The sequence below is a fragment of the Ambystoma mexicanum genome, chromosome 5q (genome assembly GCF_040938575.1).
Source record: "Ambystoma mexicanum isolate Mex_15411 chromosome 5q, UKY_AmexF1_1, whole genome shotgun sequence".
Taxonomy (NCBI): Eukaryota; Metazoa; Chordata; class Amphibia; order Caudata; family Ambystomatidae; genus Ambystoma; species Ambystoma mexicanum.
The window spans coordinates 1,386,500,545-1,386,522,646 of NC_090933.1; positions in this window are offsets into that span (position 1 = coordinate 1,386,500,545).

Sequence of the window (22,102 nt, forward strand, 5' to 3'; positions counted from 1 at the left end):
GTGGAGGCTGGTGAGGGTACGATGTCCTTTCATCACAGGATGTTTTTTACGCCGGGTTTTTACAGTGGATTTTTTACCTAAAAAAAACTCATCAAATCTTAAGGGGAAGGGGGGTTAGAAAAATATATATATGGGGTGTGGGTGTTCGAAAATAGGTAAAAAATGTAATGGGATGGGGCAAAAAAAATGTCCATGAGTTTTTTTCATTAAAAAATCTGCAGTAAAACCCCCCACGAAAAAACATTCCACGATGAAATGACATGGAATTGATGGGGAGTAGGTAGGAGGACGGGGAGCAGGACAGTTATGGAGGTTACATTGTTGGGCTGGGAGGAGGGTAGGAACCAATTAGGTGGGGGGGTAGCGCGGTCTAGGTTGGAGTGTACTTTGACATACAGATTGTTATTCTTGGACGGCAGGCAGGAACCGTTCATATTGGCAGGCGGCATTATCCATATGCAATGATTACAAAGTCATATTTAAAGTTTTTTTTTTTTTTTTGTGGCCCTGTGCAGACAAAATTGCCTTTCCACTCAAACCAAAGATCTCTCTTCCCGTTGCCTGTTCACTTCCGACATAACCCATAGCTTGATAGGCTAAACTCGCAGCAATCAAAACCAGCTCCCTGGAAGTCCTCCATGCTGGATATGGCACAACATGGAAGATAGACCAATGGTTGTAGAGAGGGCAACGCTTGTTTTAGGTTGATCTGTTATAGCGTGCTGTTTTGTTGAATTTGAAGCTTGAATATATTTTAGTAGGGTGCAGCCCACTATGTAGTGCCACCGTGCAGGGCACATAAATATGACTTAAAAATGAATGAGACCTAGGCTCAATAGCCTTTGGTGTGGGCCGCACAACCGTGTTTCCCACTAGGGGTTGTTTCTTTAAATAATTTTCCAAAGAATACCTTGAAAAGTTATGTATAATGTTTTAAACAAACATAATTTTATTCTTTAAATTATTGGTTATTAATCACCAATTTGCCGCAAACAATGACTGTATGGCCAATGCATTTCGGATTAAATCCTTCATCAGAGCCCAGTCTTCTCTCAATAACGTACTGTACATATTATACCATAATTGCAATTTCCATAGCATCATACAATATCATATAACATCAAAAGACAAGGTACCCACAATTAAAAGACACAGTAACACATAAGAAAAACAAAAGAAAAAACAAAGAAAAACATGTTGATATGATCAATAATAGCTGTCTACACACAAATGTATAAAGGTGATCGCTACTCAGTTCCATGCTTTGTGCACCCCATTCAAGTATGTCATAGTGTTATTACTTCATGAGCCCTTGGTTGTGATCAATTCAGCTTGTTGTGAATAAGTGCGCTCAATGTGTTATATTCTGCCATTTTTAAGCGTGTGCTTCTCATGCAGTGCCCGTAAATGTTTGTTTATGTTCATATGTTTGTATACGTTTACTCACCATTGTGAGACTTCATATATATTTATAAGATTGCCCATTTTAACCTATACACCGTGTCAGCTTCACTGACCTGTGTGCAGGGAAATATCCTGCTCAGAAGTACGCGGTTTGCGACGTTAGTAAACGTCCTTCTGAAAGGAAACGATATCAATATGTTTCGTTATCCATCAATGTCAAGATTGCGTTTGTGTATTTCCGATAAGTTCTGTTCTTACCTTATCTGAGGTGTCGCTATGCATACAGCCGCTCCAGCCACATACAGTGCAGCTGCGGCAATCGTGTTCCTGTTAATGTTTTACCGTTGGCATGGCAACGTTGTGTTACAAGATGGCCGATCGCAACTAGTTACGTTGGCCATCTTGGGAGGGGCAACTCATTAGGAATTACATGTGTAACATCTAATCAGTGTTGTGCTGCGATGGAATTGTCAATGTTGGGTTTTCTACCTGAAATGGGACAATCCTGCATTAAACCTCTCTTCTGCATTGGTAGAGTCATTACCTCAAATGTGCACTATGTTGATATTCCACATCTAATAACTCGATGCAGTCTAAATCACTTCAATACATTCTACTCTTGAATAAATATCAATAGTTATATATGGGAACTACATATAATTTGGGAACTGCATATCATTTTGTAGAACCACGAGCTTCAGTGGTAATATATGTTCCGATGAACTAATAGTTGAACAATTGAAAGTACAATACAAATAGTGCAAATATTGGCTGAAAAAATTACATGTGCATTCATCTTCATGTATATCCAAGATTTGATATTGCTGACTATAAAAGAACTCTGCCAACTTGTTGAATCTGGAACAAGAAATTCAAGATCTGACAGAAATCACAGCACTCACTAGTGCAGAAACATTTAAAGATGTTTTGACGGATATCAACAAACAACTAGAAGGATATAAGGCAGACCTATAGGCCAGGAAAATAAGGAAATTCAGACGAGATACTTTAGATTACCTACGAGACGAAGTATATACATGGGCTGATAAGTATCAGAATCAACCACCACGTCCTAGAAACCCTAACTCAGACAATAGTAGTTCAGATACAGACTCTAACAGAGACGATCACAATCCCCAGCCACAACCACAAGGGGCAGAAGGTGAAAGTGGAGCAAGCAGTACATTAGCTGGAACAAGTAGAGCCACACCACAACCTTTTTTAGACAGCAATCAAAGAGGAAGAGAACGAGGATGGGGGAAGAGGAAAAGGCCCCTGGATGACAACGAGATTTCAAGCACGAGGAACTTAGTAGTGAATATTTCAGATCGGGTGTTAAGCCAACAGGAAGATGCTGTGCTACAAAAGGGCCTCAAATTTGTACCTACCCTTTGTAACTAGTTTATTCAACACAAAAGTGAAATTACACAAATTAACCAGGAAACTAAAACTTAAAGTTTTCTTTGCAGAAATGGACAATGAGAACACAGTAGTACGTCAACAACCTGAGTTAGTTGAATTTAAACCGAAAAGTAAATTTTACCACCTATCAATGTACCAGCAATTGATATTTTTGGAAAAAAATGTAGTATCAGATTTTTAAAAAATCCGGTTCGGTGCACCGAAAAACAAAAACCTCAGCAGAGTTGAAATGTCAATTATTCAAAATCTGTATTCTGATGACAAGATCACAATAAGACCAGCTGACAAAGGTGGAGCGTTAGTACTACAGAACACACATGATTATGTAAAGGAATGCAAAAGACAACTTGATGACCACACTGTTTATGCCAAAATTGATCATGATCCTACAGAAGAAATCTGTAATAATCTTGAAACACTTCTAACAAGAGCCGAAGAAAGAGAGATTCGCGGACAGCGGCCGATGTCCACGGACATCACGGTAAAAACATATTAAAAAACACAACATTCCACTTGTCAAACTTATCAAATAATCTCTGGGGAGGTGAGGGGTGATGAGGATGGGATATGGCTGCAAGAAGCAAAACAAACGGGTGGTTTTTTCCGCGAAAGTCCGCGAACAGTTCGGATGTCCGTGAACAGTCCTGTAAAGTTTGCGAACACCTTAGCATTACAGGGTTGGTGAAATGCAGTTTTTGGATGGCTTATAACTTTGGCGCCACTTAATGGAACTGCATGAAATTTTGAATGTATATTTCTGACCTGATTCTGAGTGAGTATGCACAGTTTGGTGGGATTCTGTCATGAGCGGGCAAAATTAGAAGGGGGTCCCAAAATAATGTAAAGGTTTATAAATGAGGTGTTTAAAGATGTAAAGGCAGGCGCTCTGTTACCAGTCTTTAGCTTCTCTTCCTAACGCACATTTTCATGACTTCAGTGAGGCTGAGTTTCTTAGTTATTTCAGACAGGTCTGCATTTCTTTTTCAGGTGTGGCAAGTTAATTAGCTCTGAGGATTCTGGTACTTGTATTTTTCGCACTTGATTTTGCTGGCAGGTGACTGGAAACAACTCCCTCCATAGCACAAATCTTCCCCTTGATGGGGGCAGGGGGAAAGCCATGGTTGTGGCTCTCCCAATGTAAGGCATGATGGCCCTGCTGCTGCTATGAATGAGGTGCCATTTGACGAATCTACACTTCATTTGGCAAACTGATAATAGATCTAGATATACATGTGTTTGCAAAGTTTGGTGGGATTCTGTCAAGAGGGAGCAAAATTAGAGGGGGGTCCCAAAATATTGTAAAGGCTTATAAATATGGTGCCATTTAACAAATCTACACAAAGGTTTGCAAAAAGATTATAGATCTAAATATAGATGTTTTTGTAAAGTCTGACTGTATTTTGTCAAGTGGGGGCTAGGTTATATGACGATTGTATGTGCAAACATTTGACACTTTTGAAAAAATAAAACATGGGTGGATTTCCAGCAAACTTGCTTAAGGAGCATTGGCAAGGACCTACAAGCATGGTTTTGCAAATGTGCCAGTGTTTTATTATTTGACAAGTGTCATAATGTAGCTACAAAAAATAGCGGTATACATTTATTGACTGAGGGGTAGTCTGCGGCCATTGACAGTGGCCAGATTGTCCGGGTCATGGAATAAGGTCATGATCCGGACAATCTGGCTACTGGCCATGACCACAAGGGACAAAACATAGGATTAAAGTGGCCATGTCCACCTGGGACTGGCTTTGTGGTAAAGTTATTCGAAATTAGGATAGATTTGAAAGGGAAGAATATGTGCTCGTGGTAATATGGTCATAGGGTTCTCTTTTTGCCTTCTGCAGGCTGCTATGGAAAGCGAAGAGGAGCCCTTTTTGGAACCCTCGCCTTCCCTTTCCATGGTGGCCATCTCGTCCTGGTGTTGGAAGAAAAATCCTATTTTTTAGCAACCCGTGTTCCCGCTTTGGGAACCTAGGGTGCTAATGGCCTTCATCCCCCATTTCAGGGGCTGGAATGGGGGGATAATGGTCCAGAGACCTCGTTATCCACCCTTGCTTCGCTTGGGCTGATAACTTGGGCTGCTGGGCCGGTATCCACCGTTCCAGTCCCTGGAACGGAGGATGAACGCCACAATATTACCATTAGCATAACACAAAATGAAAATGGAAATGTTGGAAAATCTTATTTAGTCTATGTACTTTACTGAGAAATATAAAGTAGATGGAGTCTATAAATTTGTTTTTTAGTTCTATTTTTTAACTGTGAAAGGTGGTTCCTAAAGGAATATGTTTTTTGTTGTTTTTGGATGTATTTGTTTTGGCAGGAGAGCTGAGAACGAAAGGTGGGGAAGGAAATGAGGGAAGAGGAACCAAACACTAATATGGAGGGGTAGGTGGACAAGGGAAAATGTTGCGTGTGTGTTATTTCTAAGTTAGGGGGCACTGTTTCTCATGCTCCTTGATTACAGCAGTAATCAAGGAGCTCTTGGGGAGGAGGGATGTCATTAGCTGATGCCATTTTAAGATAAATAGCAGTTTTGCCAAAAGTATGTACTGTGTACTAGATTGTTAATGGATAATGAGTAGGAATAGGTGTTGGAGCTGTGCAAGGGAAATTTGAAAGTTCCTAGATCAGTAGAAAATGCAGTTCCGAACTGTCCGTCAAGCAGAGATCTTATTGTGAAGTGCGGACGGGTTCCCGGACACGTCATCATGCCGTGCGCCAGCGTATGACATGTGGCACTGTCTGGAAGGTCCGCTATGAAGTCAGATGTTGGTAGATGTCTATCAATGACATTTGTGATGTCATCTTTGATGTCCTGGGTGTTAGTCTTAGCAGTGCACGGTGGTGGCGCGAGTTATGGTTGCTTAGCTTACCATAACTGGCGAATTTCAGGGGTTTTTCGGTTTTACTTGGAACCATAACATCCCTTTAACAAAGTTCTTTCAGTGACTATATATACATATATATTTTCAAATGAAAATTTTGCCCCGTGACAGGGCAAAACCAACGGGTTGCACTCCCGAGAGCAGTTGAGAGAAAGAAGTCCAATCTCAGCAAGAAAAAAGGCTTGACAGCAAATCCAGGCAGCACAAAGTATTCTTTATTAACCTCTTAAGTGCCATTGAGGTTCCAGTGCCAACAGGTTTTTTTTAAAATCGCGGTATTCACCGCTCAAACCCGCCAACATTTCCCCCCTCATTAACCCCTTAAGTGCCACCGACGAGCCGGCTCGTCGGTGGCAACCTGGAGCGGTTTTTACCGACGAGCCGGCTCGTCGCTGGCATTTAAAGGGTTAATAAAAGTGCATGAAAAAAGGGAGAAAACCTGAATAACAAACGACACGTTTCACGGTACTCCGACCGCTTGTTCACGTAAGTAGGGAATGACACAGAAAAAGGACTCCTTAAAAGAGCTAGGCAAACTCTATGGTAGCAGTGCATAGAATGTCCCTATGCACAAGTCAGTACAATGTAGTAAACACTTGGCGGCCATGTCATAGCATTTAAAAGCACCGGTCTGTACTATATGAATAAAGTACACCCCATAGTCATCAAAACACCAGATAAATACTATGTAATTAAAAATGCTTCAACCAGTGTCCTAGAAATCATGAATGCAGGGACTGAGGAGGAGACGGCGAGCAACGCGTGGAAATAGCAATGGGAGGAAAAAATACGGTGAATACACCGCTCGGAGAAAAAGACAAAATATGTCAAATATCTCAAAACACCAATAATGTAACAAGTTGGAAAATGGTGTTAATCACGACTGATATCTGTGAGTGTCATCAAAATAATTTTTTTTAATGAAACCCTCCCACTGTTAGTGCAATGCACGGGGGCCATACGGACTATATCATGCCTCTAAACAGTACAAATTATAAAATATTAATAAGGTAGAAGCCTAGTCAGTAAATGCCTTCCATGTAAGTAAACATTGCATCTGTGCAAACAATCTGCACACACGCCGTTGTTCAGCCATCTCCTCAACTCTGTCCCGAAGTCTGAATATCGTACATACCATTTACTGACTAACGTGTAAATATGCCCCGTAATTATCTTAAGTCTCAAGAATACATAAACGCATGGTCATCATCGTATGAATACAAAAATGCAGATGGGACATATCAAGCTCAAAAATGCAGTATAAAGTGCATAGTGCTTTAGCAGCAAAGAAAGTGCAAAGTGCTAGCAGCAAAGGAAAGGAAAAAGGAGAGGGGGGAAAAAGGAAGGGGGGGATGAGAGTTGACGTCTCTACAGTAATAATAATATGCACAGTGCTCTACGTCCATGAATGCACTGATGTATTCCTAAATGTGCTGGTAATGTAAATCATAAACCATGCAATCAATTATCAGAGAAGAATTTAAAAATCACTGAATGTTTAAAATGACATAGTATCTAAAATATTAAAAAATACTCTTCTCTCTGTAAAAGGATACATGACAAAAAACCGTGCATGCATGGACAACTGGAGCATAATCAACAAATTCATCCACCGTAAAGTGCAAAGTGCATTTAACCATAAAAATGCCCAATTATTAAGGCAAACTAGCTTCCTAGTAAACCTTCTACTGCAAAAAGATGATACACATATGCTTGAGCGTCCCAAAAGAATATTTAGACATAGTGGACCCACAAAGGGATATACCATGACTGGGTAACCCCTGCGATGTAAGTATCTGCATCTAAAAGGATGTGAAATATCCGCCAAGGAAAAGACAAAAGGGGTCGAGACAAGATAAGGGGGAGAGTAAGAAAGCATAAGGAATCCAAAAGACATTCTGTGTAAAAGTATGCATCACAGTGATCAATATTAAAAACAAAACCTACTACTGATATTGTTAAAAACAAAATTGTGCAAGTTAAACTGCACAATATCATGAAAGAAACAACCTGAAAGATACGTCAGAACTAAAGGGAATGTACATGGTGGCTAATATCTAAAGAAGGCACTGTTGGACATTAATAGACATTCAAGAGGTCATACAAAAACATTTAAGGTACCTGAAATATAAAAGTAGTTCATCAAAGAGAAAAAAACAAATATATACTATTCGGTGCCTAAAAACGTGTATAGCTCTTCATCAAGATTATGACCCCTAGGTTTCTTGGTCTTGAGGTCCAAAATGGACTTGGTCTCCAGTTGTCTCAACAGTAACTCCCTATTGCCGCCTCTGGGTGATTTAGGCACAGTCCGAATACCAAAAAAGGAGCAACCCTCCAATCTGCTGCCATGTTGGGACTGAAAATGCAGAGCCATCGGATAGTTAGAATCAATACTTCTTATGGCTTGAATGTGTTGGAGTATTCTCAACTATAGATATTTGCATAATCTGATTTTGCCCTTGTGGTGAGTTTATACTAACTCGATTCAATGCTGAAAGGAGGTATCGGTACAAACTTGGATACACATGAAGATGAATGCACATGTCATATTTTCAGCCAATGTTTGCACTATTTGTATTGTACTTTCTATTGTTCAACTATTAGTTCATCGGAACATATATTACCACTGAAGCTCGTGGTTCTACAAAATTATATGCAGTTCCCAAATTATATGTAGTTCCCATATATAACTATTGATATTTATTCAAGAGTAGAATGTATTGAAGTGATTTAGACTGCATCGAGTTATTAGATGTGGAATATCAACATAGTGCACATTTGAGGTAAAAACTCTACCAATGCGGAAGAGAGGTTTAATGCAGGATTGTCCCATTTCAGGTAGAAAACCCAACATTGACAATTCCAGCGAAGCACAACACTGATTATATTTTACACACATAATTCCTAATGAGTTGCCCCTCCCAAGATGGCCGACGCAACTAGTTGCGATCGGCCATCTTGTAACACAATGTTGCCATGCCAACGGTAAAACATTAACAGGAACACGATTGCTGCGGCTGCACTGTACGCGGCGGGAGCAGCTGTATGCATAGCAATACATCAGATAAGGTAAGAACAGAATTTATCGGAAATACACAAACGCAATCTTGACATTAATGGATAACGTAAACATATTGATATCGTTTCCTTTCAGAAGGACGTTTACTAACGTCACGAACCACGTACTTCTGAGCAGGACATTTCCCTGCACACAGGTCAGTGAAGCAGACACAGTGTATAGGTTAAAATGGGCAATCTTATAAATATATATGAACTCTCACAATGGTGAGAAAACGTATACAAACATATGAACATAGACATTGATGGAATGCACCTGGGCAGTCGCAGTAGTGGCCGAGGGCAGAAAGTTGCAGAGTGCCGTGTTGGGAAGAGCCTATGGGCTGCGGCAGCCCGGGTGGCATTGGACAGGATAGGCATGGGTGCAGTGGCTGCGCGCAGGGATAGGGTATGCGTTAGGTAAAGGGCAGTAATGGTGCTAGCAGGTAACAGTAGTAGGAGCAGTTGGGTCAATGCATAATGCAACGTTAGGGCCCATGTGGGCTGAAGCAATACAATCTATACAATATGCAGTACAATGTATAGTATACAATGCAATACAAGGGCAACAAGCAGGGCTATACGTAATAGAGCATTATAGAGGCGTAAAGAGGCAAGGTGGCAATAATGTCACTGGTCAGGTCAAAAAGCAAAGAGCAAATGCAAACACACAAGGGCTAGGCTTAGCAATGTTAACAGCGGTTAAGACAGTGCAAGATTTGGCTTTTAGAGGGCACGTGTGGGTTGGACAACGTTAGTGGCCACAAACCGTTCAATATGGACAGTGCAACATACAGCGTTGAGGAGGCGGTCTTGGGATATCATGCAGGACGGCACAATCAAGCAAGCACGGTATGTTATAGTTGCGTCTTTGTAATCGTGTAGGATCGGGGGAGTGCGGAACAACGTAAGTTGATTGAGTGCGCAGGGAGCACTAGGCAATTGGATGTAGGCAGGTTGCGGTGTTACCGTGCGGCTTGTGGATCAGTCTTTGTCAGGTAATCTTATACCTAATGGGTTTGCACCGGATGTAATCGGGCAGGGATAACAGTACCTTAGGCTGGCGTGGTCACCGTCGAGCAGAGTGGCTTGCAGAAGGCAGGGATAGGCATGGACAGGTTCAGGACAGGAAGCAGTCCTTGGTGTGTGGTCCTCCGTGAGTGGGACCGGCGATCACCTACCGGCGATAGATTGACCAATAAGAGCCGCTATGGGCCAATCGGGCTCGAGGGGCGGTTAGGCCAGGCGAGGGGCAGTTAGGCCAGGCAAGGAGGGTCAGGCAAAGGCACTGTGGAAGCAGTCGGCCATCTTAGAGTCGGCTTCCTCGTGTGCAAGGTATGGTAGCAGTGGGCAGATGCCTGCATTCAAGGCAAAATAAGAAAATTTGGCCCAGCACAATAAAAGCGGTGCATTTACTGCACAAGAGTCGGCTGGTCAGGTAAAATCTCGACTCACTCGACGGGAAGGCGCCGCCCTTCTAGGCAAAATTGGCACAATTTCCACAGAGCCTACCTTGTAGCAGGGGGGCTCCGGATTCGGTGGAGGAGAGAGGGGCACTGATCCAGCAGTGCGGGACCCTCCTGCTCCTTCGAGGGGTAGTACTTTGTGTAACTATTGATACTGCTCACTTTCCTCTTGAGATAAGTCTGGCTGCTCAGCCATCGCTACCACTTTACTGTGTAGTACAGGCTTGTACCAAAGGTGAAATTGTACTGTCACTTGTAGTCTTAATAGTGTGTGGTGTTCCCCAAGGGTACTGCATATGATTCTGCCTAACACTGGTGTACAGCGGTGAAGTATAGTGATTACACTTGGAGTGCTGCTATTACCTTGGATCAACTAACCACAAGGCTAAACATCACTAAAAAGCAATATTAATCATGTCTGATATGGAAAGCTACAGCCAGGAGACCCTCCTTAGTTACACTGTGGATTATCTGAAAAATCTGTGTAGAGAAAGGAATCTCTCTGTTAAAGGAAGAAAGTCAGAGTAGATTGAAAGAAACAAAGTCTGGAGGGTGGCTCTGAAATGCCTGACCCCTCAGCAAATGTGGAAAATAATGAGGATGATAATGTGTCTATTATTGATGAGTTAGAGGAAGTAGATGAGTCTCCTAACGTAGGCCTCACTGCTCCCTTACCTGCTCAGCAACCTCAACCTTTGTCCACTGGGACCCACCAGGCCCTGCACCCAGTCCTGAATTCATTGCTCTAGAAAAGATGAGGCTTGAATTGGAATTTAAACGTTTAAATGCTCAAACTGAACAAAAGCATCAAGAACTTAAGCTCAGAGAAATGGAAATGAATCTTGCCTTAGAAATGAAAAGTTGTCTTTGGAAAATGCTTCTCTCCCAGAGTCTTCTAGGTCTTCCAGTCCTAAGAGACCCTGTATGCCTAAAGAAAATGTGGGTATGTATGAGGCTAAGCTTGACATTTGGATTGGTTGGCACTGTTTGAATATAACCATGGGATTCAAGACATTACAGGGAATCAGTTGCTTCCTTGGCTCTTCTCTAGGCTGCCCACTGTTGCATCTGGTGTTGTGTTGGAGTTGGGGGAGGTGGATAGGATGGATTAGGAGTGTGTGAAGCTAGCTTTAATTGCTAGATTTGGGAAGACACTAACACTTAAGAAAGTATGAGGAATCTTGTAATGTTGGAGTCAATTCATGATTCCTGCTCGAGCTCAGACAGTACTTGGCTGATTCTAAGGAGATAGATCCAAAGAAGTTAGCTAAGGCTGCTGACTTGTGGGTTGCCAACAGGGCTACTCACAAGGATTCTGGGGCAACTCAGAAGAAGGATGAGGGAAAGCAGCCAAAGAAAGATAACAAGGAGAATTCAAATACCTCCAATCCAAAAGAGGGCCACAAACAACAACATAAGGGTAAACCACAAGGGAAACCGAATCAGGCTAGTGTACCATCTGGACCCAAAACAGATGGAGGTCAGAACAAACCTCCATTCATCAAGACATTTGGGAAATGTTATGTTTGTGGGTCAACTGACCATGTGAAAGGGGATCCTTTCACCTTCTGGCTGATGAACCCATGACAGTCTCAGCTAGTGTTTCTTTAGTGTCCCTGGGCTTGTGGGAATAACAGAATTTAGATGTCTATAATTCCATCCCAGATAATACTAAAGAATATTATAAAGCTGGTGTTCTTGTGAATGGCCAGGAGACTCCTCCCATCAGAGACACTGGAGCCTGCATAACTGTGGTTGATGAAACATTTTTCAAGGTGGAGGATGTTGCTAAGGCACCCAAACGCCTAACCAAGTTAGCTGGAGGCCCTGTGTAAATGCTTTCCCAGTTAACCAGCTCTCATCCAGTGTAATGATATGACTGTCAAGATACCTGTTAGTGTGCAGAGTGAAGTGCCTGGGACAGTCCTGTTTGGTAATGACCTGAAAACACTTGGAGTTGTGTCTAGTACCCCCAGGCCTCTCAGTAAAAGGAACAGGAGCTCACTAGGCCTGCAAGGGAGAGGACCTTGAGAGGCTCTCCAGGGGAGGAGATATGATATGATGTGATAAGTTATTTATAACGTGCTTAATACCCAGAGGTTTCTAAGTGCGGACCCGGGTGTTAGGGAGAATTCTCATTCTATGGCTAATTTCCCTTACCTATAGAGTCCCCCAGCAGCTTTGCTGGATTTGAAGGGTTTGTTTCTTTTTACCTGCTAAGAGTGAGACTCTTTTTCCCACTCTTAGGCATTTTTGCTATGTGTGTTCTAGGCTATTTTTTGTGTTTAATGTCTATGGGGTTTTTCTCACCCTCATAGTAACCATCTTTATTCACATGTGTTACACAGCACCCTCAGTGCAGTGACACAGGGGTGTGGTAGCGAACCCCAAACATAGACTCCATACCCTGAGACTAACTACTGTCTCCCAGGGCATGTCAAGTCCCCATTGACTTTACTAGTCAATTTCTATGAACTAAACCAGTACAACCCATCTTACAATTGAGGTACTGGAAGGGGTTAATAGTTTTTCCCCTATGTTCATTTTCGAGAGGGTACCGTACAGTCCCTCTCTCAAAAGTTTCTGGCTGGTGGCAGTGGTTACTACCATAAATATTCAACCGTGAACATTTCCCTGCGGGATTTTCCCATTGTTCGAGGCTACCACTTTTACTGACAGCCTCTTACATACCGCAGATGTATTTTATTAGAAACTTTACTCTGGTAGGTTTTATTTGCCAGAACTTTAATATAAATTCTTTCTCGTGTCTTTCTCTAGAATCCTAACCCAGGTCGGGGATCCTTTGTTCGTCCTTTTGGCGGGCTTCTGCCAAGAAGCCCTCCTCTCGGCGCCACTGAGTCTGGGGTGGGTCCACTGTGTGGGAGGGGGAGTAGAACCCCTGGACAGCGTTGATTTGGCAACCCATGTCGCACTCTATCCTGATAGGTTGGAGGGTCTCCCGCCAAGATGACCACTCCACTGTGTGAGTGACAGCTACGCTGTATGAATGGGGCTCTTTTTGCATAAAAGCAGGGTCCTGAGGACTGGAAGAGCAATTGGTCCAGTATCTGTGCTAAGAGATTGGACGAGTCTTGAGAGATGTAGTTTGATGCTCTCTTTTTGCGGGACATTCTGTCTCATAGCTGGCCCTCTGACAGCACATCATAGATGGGGGGGGTTCTTCAGTTGTGGACTGGGGTGCCAAGGACAGCCTGGTGGGCACTCCCTCCAACTGAACATGGCTCTACGGATTCACCATTAGGGCCGAATGCAGCGTAGCCAGAGCACAAGTACCTCTCCATGACTGCGGAAGGTGCAAGTATGCCTATTTGCCACATACCCAACAATTGTCCATCAGGGCAGCTGTTCCTTTTCGCATGTCGGGGAGGACAAGTGTTTTGTTGCAGTGTTTGTTTTGATCCCATGGGTACCTTTCCTTCTCTGTGGAAACAAAGTTCATATTCAGCTTCATGCTGGATCTTAATTAGTTTTTCTAGAGCTGTGACCCAGGTGAGCTTGGCAATGTGCTGGGACCACGTTTGAGTGCAGGTCTTTTCTATCCATTGACATTTTTCTACCGACAGTCCTTTTAGTGCTTCTGCTTTTCACATCACTGTTGCTTCTTGCCATTTGTTGTCTGAGAACATTGTCCCTTTATGACAAAAAACGTCTCTTTGATGCAAATTACTCCTTGAGGTTTGCTGCGGCACGTTTTCTCTTTCTGGAGCAGTTGTAACGTTACTGTGTGTGTGCTTGGAAGGTGTTTTAAATTCTACAAAGTGCAAGATGAACAAGACACTGAGCATCCTCTATGGGGGTTTCCTCTGGCACTAGAACTTTAGGTGTCCCTGAAGCGTGAGGGATCAGAGAACACACGTAGCAACTTTCATTTGTTACCTGCTTGCCCATGGTGCTCATGTCTGAATACCATTTATTAGATGGGTCTGGGTGGGGGCGGGGGGTCTTCTACTGCATCCAGCCCTAGGCCATGGTATGCATCATATCTGCTGCATTTTGTTTCCCTCCTCCTTCTATTAATCCCCCTGGGCCATGCTATGTCTTATGTTGCCGGTACTGCACATTTGGGGGAGTGCTTGGGGCGGTTGCTTGGGGCACAATATACATAAATTCGACATTTGGGGTAGGATCCGAGGATGTCTGGGAGTGAATATGTGGCAGCACTGAGACATTAGAGGTTAACTGATACTCGTCATTTACATATATTACGTTTTCATTTTCCCTTGCATTCATTGTGGTGGACCTCATCTGAGGTACTTTCATTGTACAGTTCTTGTGCAAGGAGGTAAGGTTTGCAGAAGTGTTATGAGCCCACATTAGTTTCACCCTGTCCCATATTAGCTGTGTTCCTTCTTGCACAAGTTTTCAACCACCCCCCTTCTTTTATGTCATTCATAATAAAATACATTCTCCGGTACAATCCTAAACATAATAATTAAGTTGAAAACACGATAGCCGTGAAGTAAAGACCACAATCGTAGGAGTATGTTCTAGTGGTGCTAATGTTGTCTCTATTTCTATCTAACTCTGTTGTGGCGCCATTCAGGGCCCTTCTCTCCGGCATTGTTGTACCTATAGGGTGTAATACAATGGGTTAAGTACACCTTACATTATATAACAACATCATATTTCATTTAATTAATTTAAGCAATACTTTAGAAATGAGAGAGAGAAAGAGAAAAGTGAGAGAGAGAGAGAGAGAGAGAGAAATGTCATGCAATATATATACAGTTCATTTTTACTTCATTATGTACATATTATTCTTATTTTACACTTCTCTTTACTCCTGGTTTTACTCTGTCCGTTCCTGTCTTTAGTATGTCTATATAACCCTTCAGGGCACTGCCACTTCCTGTTTATTCTCATTTATTTCTCTTTGTTACGCTATTATGTGCCTTCCTGACATCTGAAAGGTGTATCCAATATTTCAGGCCCTTCACTTTCACCGCTGATGGTGTGCAATAAATTACTTCATAATGGCCATGACATCTTGGCGATTTCCACCTTCTCACAAAGCTACGCACGTACACCAACTCCCCCGGCATCAACTGCTGGGCTGTCGACAGCCACTGTCCTGGGTGAAGGGCGGGGCTATCTGATTTGCAATGCTCCTCACTGCTTGTGTGAGCTGCGTTAGATACTCCTTGAGTTCTTCCCCTAATATTGTTGCTGTTTTGTGGGCATCTGAAATTCTTCTTACTGGTGACAGGGGCATTTGCATACGCCTTCCGGTCACAATTTCATATGGAGACAAGTGGTGGTCCTTGCTGGGTTGCGTGCGCAATTGGAACAAAGCTAAAGGTAGGCAATAAACCCAATTTGTCTTGAGGGTATGGCACAACTTTGATAATCTGCTTTTAAGGAGGCCATTGATTTTCTCGACAAGCCCGTTCGCTTGCCGGTCGGAAATTGAACATAGTTTGTGTTTTATTCCTAATAGCGTAGACACTTCCTTTAAAAAGGTCATTCAAAAAATGGGTTCCGTTATCGGAGTGTATGACATTGCATATTCCCCAACGCAGGAACACTTCCCTCACTAAGAATTTTGCTGCACATTTCGCATCTGCTGGGCGCATGGTCCTGCTTCCACCCATCGAGAAAAGGGACAGACCACCACTATTAAGTACCGAGCTCCGTTGCACCTTTCTCCCATGTCTGTGTAGTATGTGCAGCTCACAGAAAGGTCCAGTGGGGCGGGGCAGTGTACCGCTTAATGTTTGGTGGGTCATTCCTGAACTGTATATTTGACATGTGACACATTCGATTGACATTTTACCCAGGTGCTCTTGGAGATTTTGTACAAACCAGTCCTCTTGAATGTCTGCTGCTATATGTTGCTTTGTGGTGTGGGTGGGGAAGTACAATTGTTGGAATGCAAGTTCTAATAGTTCCACAGGCATTACCACATTTCCCGTTGCCTCCTGTCGCCATAGGAGATCAGTAGGCGACTGTGTACACCCTCTTTTTAACCAGAGCTCTTGTTCTTCAGCTGGGGCCCTTCTCTATGACTCAATTAATTGTGTGATTGGTAGTGTATTGTACGCTGCCTGTTTTGCAGTGGGGTCTGCTGCTGCGTTTCCCACTGAAAATTCGTCACAGTTGTTGGTGTGGGCTTGGCATTTTACCAAGGCCACGACAGATGGCTCTGCTAGTGCTCTTATCAGTTCATTCAGTAGTTCGCCATGCTGTACTGGGGACCCATCTGCTCTTCTGAACCCCCTCCTTCTCCACCTCGATAGCCCAGCGTGCACAGTGGTGGTTGAATATGCTGAGTCAGAATAAATGGTAACTGCACATCCTTTTGCTGTATTTTAATGCCTCAATTAGCGCTACTAACTCTGCTGCTGGTGCCCAATAATGCATTGGCAGTCGTTTTTGTACAATGATTTCATATTCCCCTTCTTCTAATCTTACCACTGCTGCACCTACATGTTTCTCTCCTGTCGCTGGACAAATGGGGATGCTGACCCATCTACAAAATACACCTCACCCTCCTCAGGGCATTTCACTTGCTCTGGGATTGTCGTCTCCCTCCCCTTCATATGTGGCACAATCATGAGCTTACATATCTTCTACTGTACATGCCTCAGTGAGGAACGCGGCTGGATTTACAATTTTGCAACATACCACGTGAATGATTTGGCTGGAAAGTATTGCTTCATATGCTGTTCCTCTTTGTGTAGTCAGTGTTGACTTGGACCGTTCAAGAATGGCAAATAGTGAGTGTTCTACCAACAATGTAACAGAGCATCCCATTACTATTGTTGCACTCTTTTCTATTGCAAAGGCGGCAGCTGCGAGAGCCTGTTCGCACGCGAATTGGCCCTGCATCACTGAATCTAGGGTGCCACTGTAGTAAGCTATTGGTTTGTGCCACAGGGATGTTTTTTGTGTGCAGTGTTGCAATGTGAAAATAAGTAACATTCCCACTTATAGTCTGGGGTTACTAGGACGGGAGCCGTGCATATGAGTTCTTTTAGTGTTGTGAAGGCCGTGTGCAAGTCAGGTGTCCAGGTGATGGTTGTGTTCCCCTTTTGAGCTTCTTTTAATGCTTGCAGTAGTGGTCGGGTGTATGCTGCATAGTCAAGTATCCATGCTCGGCAATAGTTACATATGCCGAGAAACTTCTGCATGTCTTTCACAGTATGGGGCCTAGCTGTTGCTCATACTGTTGATGCTCTGTTTGGTATTATTCTCTTTCCATCCTTAGATATTAGCTGTCCTAGGTACAGCACCTCTGTTTGACAGTACTGTAGTTTCCCTTTGTCTACCTTGTAACCCTTGTGTGCCAACAATTTTAGCAATGTTATTGAATCTTCTCTGCGTTCTTCACTCTCACTACAGATAAGGAGGTCGTGTACGTATTGTATTATTGTGCTCCAGATGTCAATAGTGCCAAGGTCTTCGTGTAGTATCCTGTTTGTTAGGCAGAATCATGTGCAGTACCCTTTGGGAACACCACACACAATTTAGACTACAAGTGCAAGTACAAATTCACCTTTGGTACAAGCCTGTACTACACAGTAAAGTGGTAGTGATGGCTGAGCAGCCAGACTTATCTCAAGAGTAAAGTGAGCAGTATCAGAAGTTACACAAAGGACAGCAATGACTATGGTTCAAGCAAACACTGATTCAAGGTTTTTGAGTAAAAGAATATACATTTATTTACACTATCAGTTATAAAACAGTTCACTAATATAAAGCAGCAGAAAATAACAATCTTAATACACTACACACCCCCCAATAAATTCTGGACAAGTTAAGCTCAAAATGAAGTGTGAGCAAAATGGCACTCCAGCAATTTAAAAATAGAGGGAAAGACAAGATTATTGAAAATCAAGCAGCACCAACAAGTAATAGGCAGGACAATCTAGAAAAGGCTTACTACAACTAGGATTCAAATCAATAGGCCTGGGCCAATGTTAATGGTTCAGAGTCTTTGCAGAGGATCACACAGTTCAGAGTATTTCGCGGTTAAGTCTTTGCCAAGAGTTTGAGACGAAGTTGGTTGGAAGAAAAGTTATTTAAAAGAGTAGAGAAGGACAAGCCCTCGGTTTAGCGAAAGATTTAAAACACTCACTGCGGTCGGACGGAACGAATGACCGGATTTGAACAGTACCTTAGTAGAAGAAGAATGCTGTTGCTGAGGCAGAAGTTCCTGGCAGGTCCTGCAGGCTCACGGTTCCTGAAGCAACTGTCGGATTGACAAGAAGGAGGAAGACTGGAGGGTCCTGTAATACCTAGGGAAGAAACCAGCAGCAGAGCAAAGCGACAAATAAAAGGTGCGCTCCTTAAAACTCAAACAGGGTCCGGTCCTCCTGGCTATCCGGTTTACTGCAGCAATGCACAGCAAATTCGACCAGGAGAGGGAGGCCTTGCTTGGTGTTTGGCGAACTGGTTGGTCCCACCAGCTCAAGGGGAGAATATTCCTTGCAGATCTTCCCTGTCGTTGAAGTTTCAGGCAATTCGGACCCGCAGCAGGGCTCCACCGGGAGGTTCAGTAGTTGCAGTAGTCATCTTCCTTCAGCTTCTCTTCTGTTCTCTCGATCCAGTGGTGACTCTGCCTTCCAAGTCCCAGAGATCTGCTTTTAAGCAGTTTTCCCCCAATTTACACAGCCTGGCTGTCAATCACACTGCAGGGTGGCTGTCCTTAGGGAGAATTCTCATAAATAGCTGATTTCCCTTACCTAAAGAGTCCCCCAGCAGCTTTGCTTGATTTCTAGGATTTATTTCTCTCACCTGGTAAGAGTGTGAGCCTTTTTCCCACTCTTACATGTGTTTTGCTATGTGTATTTGCACTGTTTGTGTGACTTTGGGCACTGGAGCCTCACCTACTCCATGTGCACCACTTTTTGTGTGTGTCACACAGCACCTTCAGTGCAGTGACACAGGGTTGTCTTTGAGACTTCCCACTGGCTCCATTTTTCTGGGGCTGACTACTGTCCCCCAGAAACAGGTAAAGTTGCCATTAACTTTATATAGTCATTTTAAACTGCAGACCCTGTACACCCCATTTTACATGGGGTACTGTAAAGGGTTAACTCTTCTCCCTTTTTGTCTGTGCCTCTTGGAGCATTGTTTCGCTCCCTTTACATTAAGACTTGGCTGGTGGGAGTGGTATCTGCCCTAACGTTTCTACCGCGATTATCTTATATAAACGTGGTATTGTTTTAGGCTATTATATTAGCCTCGAACATAAACCCGCTTGACCAAATACATTATATTTTGGCTCCGGCTGGGTTTATTCGCCATTTCATGTAGTTAAAGTCTTTCTTGTGTTTTTCTCTGCGCGAAAACCGAGGATGACTCCTTTGTTCGCTGTCTTTTCGTGGGCTTCTGCACAGAAGCCCTCCTTAAGGCGCCTGAAAGTCTAGGTAGGCAGGATGTGAGGGGGGGATCTTCGGACCCCTGCAATGGGTTCCCTTGGTAACCCAAGTCACACTCCTGTTGATTGGCTGAGGGGACTGTCCTTGCCAGGACAGCCACCCTGCTGTGTGATTGACAGCCAGGCTGTATGAATGGGGGAAAACTGCATAAAAAGCAGGTCTCTGGGACTGGAAAGGCAGAGTCGCCACTGGAACGAAAGAACCAATGGGGAACTGGCAGAAGAGGACCCCTACAACGACTGAACCGCCCGGTGAAGCCCTGCTGCTGGTCCGAATCTTCAGAATCCGACGACAGAGAAGATCCTCCAGGAAACTTCTTCCCTTGAGCTGGTGGGACCAACCAGTTCGCCCAAACTACAAGCCAGGACCCCTCCTCTGGTCGAATTCACTGTACAGAGCTACAGTGGGCCGGATAACCAGGAAGGTTGGACCCTGCTTGGGTGTTAAGGAGCGCACCTTTTATTTGTTGCTTTGCTCTGAAGCTGGTTTCTTCCCTGGGTAGTGCAGGACCCTCCAGTCTTCCTACTTCTTGTCAGTCCGACATTCGCTTCAGGAACCGTGAGCCTGCAGGAACTACCAGGAATGTCCGCCTCAGCTACTGCTCCCTCTCCATTTTAAGGTACTGTGCAAATCCGGTTGTCCGTTTCGTTCATCCGCGGTTGAAAGTGTATGAAATCTTTCTCCAATCCGAGGGCTTGTCCTTCTCTTCTCTTTGAACTAACTTTTGTATCAACCAACCTCATTTGGAAACCGTGCCACAAACTTTACCGCGAACTACCCTGAACTGTGTGATCTTGAGCAAAAAACGTTTGACCCATTGACTTTGGCCCTAAGCCTTTTCTACCTGATTCTATCTCTGTAGTTCCTCTTGTTCAATTACCCTGAGTACTTACCTGTTGGTTTGAGCTACTTTCTAATAACCTTGTTTTTCCCTCCCTTTTAAATTGCTGGAGTGCCATTTTGCTCCTACTTCATTTTGTGAGCTTAACTTGTCTGGAATTTAAGGGAAGTGTTGTGGTGTATTAAGGGTGTGCGTTTTTAGACTGCTTATAATAGTGTACTGTTATACAACTGAAGAGTGAAATAAATGTAGATTTTTACTTGAAAACCTTCAGTCAGTGTTTGCCTGAATCATAGTAATTGCTGTCCTTTGTGTAACTATTTGATACGGTTCACTTACTCTTGAGATAAGTCTGGCTGCTCTGCTACTGCTACCACTATAACTGAGTAGTACAGGCTTGTACCAAAGGTGAAATTGTACTGTCACTTGTAGTCTTAATTGTGTGTGGTGTTACCAAAGGGTACTGCATATAATTCTGCCTAACAGCCTTTTGTCAAGATCTACGGTGTTAGCAGCAGCAACAACAGCAGCGCTTGACATTTCTTGCACACCGCAACCGGCCACATCATTAGAAGGGAAATTGGGTTGCCCTGGTTGGTCATTAATCAGTTTATCCGGAACCGGATTAATGATGGGGTTTGGTCGTAACGATATTAGGGTTAAAGACCCTGCTTGAACCAAGGACTCAGGTGGCGTGTAGGTTAAATCGACTCGCTCGCAGCACACATTTGTATTTTTGGAGATCTCTAAAGGATGTAATTCAAGGGGTGGAGTTAGAAGATTTCATGGGGTGGGAACTCTAACGTCTGATGCACAGAAATTACGTATATCAGCCATTGGTGAAAAGGAGCGTGTATTTATGGCAACCTTTTTAGTACGAGATACGTGAATAATACGCGTTGAAGATTTTGGAATTATTAGTGCGACTGCAGCATGAGCTGCAATTTCATTAACGGCCGGCGTGCCAGTCGTAAGCAGAAATGGCGTTGGCGAGGGGTAACAGGAAGCCAGATACAACGGTTTGATGATGTAAATCACTGGGTAACGTGGCCGTACAAAATATGATAAAAGAAGAGAAGCACAGGGCAATGTAACGCAACAAACAATGAAAAGAATAACTTCCACTTCCCGCTGACAGCCGACAGCACTTGCAAAAAAGGCACTTCCAAAAAGCACGAGTGTAAAATGCACGCGGCCTGATGTTTAAGTAGAATTCTGGGAAGGCGGGCAGGGCTTGCAGATTATTAAGTCTAAAACAAGACAAAAACCAATAAAATATGATTATTATATGCTAAATAAAAGTAGATAGGTGGCTGGAGGTATCTTATATAGTACTTGTTAAAGTCAATACCAATAAGGTATATTTTCAAGCTAAAGAGCATGGATCTACGCCAGAACGCCTCGACCGCCGACAGCGCTTGCAAAAAGACACTTCCAAAATGTGCGTGCGCTCCGATGTTTAGGTAGAATTCTGGGAAGGTGGGCAGGGCTTGCAGATTAAGTCAATACGGTATATTTTCAAGGTAAAGAGCAGGGATCCTTGCCAGAACGCCTTCACAGCTGACGGCACTTGCAAAAAGGCACTTCCAAAATGCGCGCCTAATTCTAGTATTA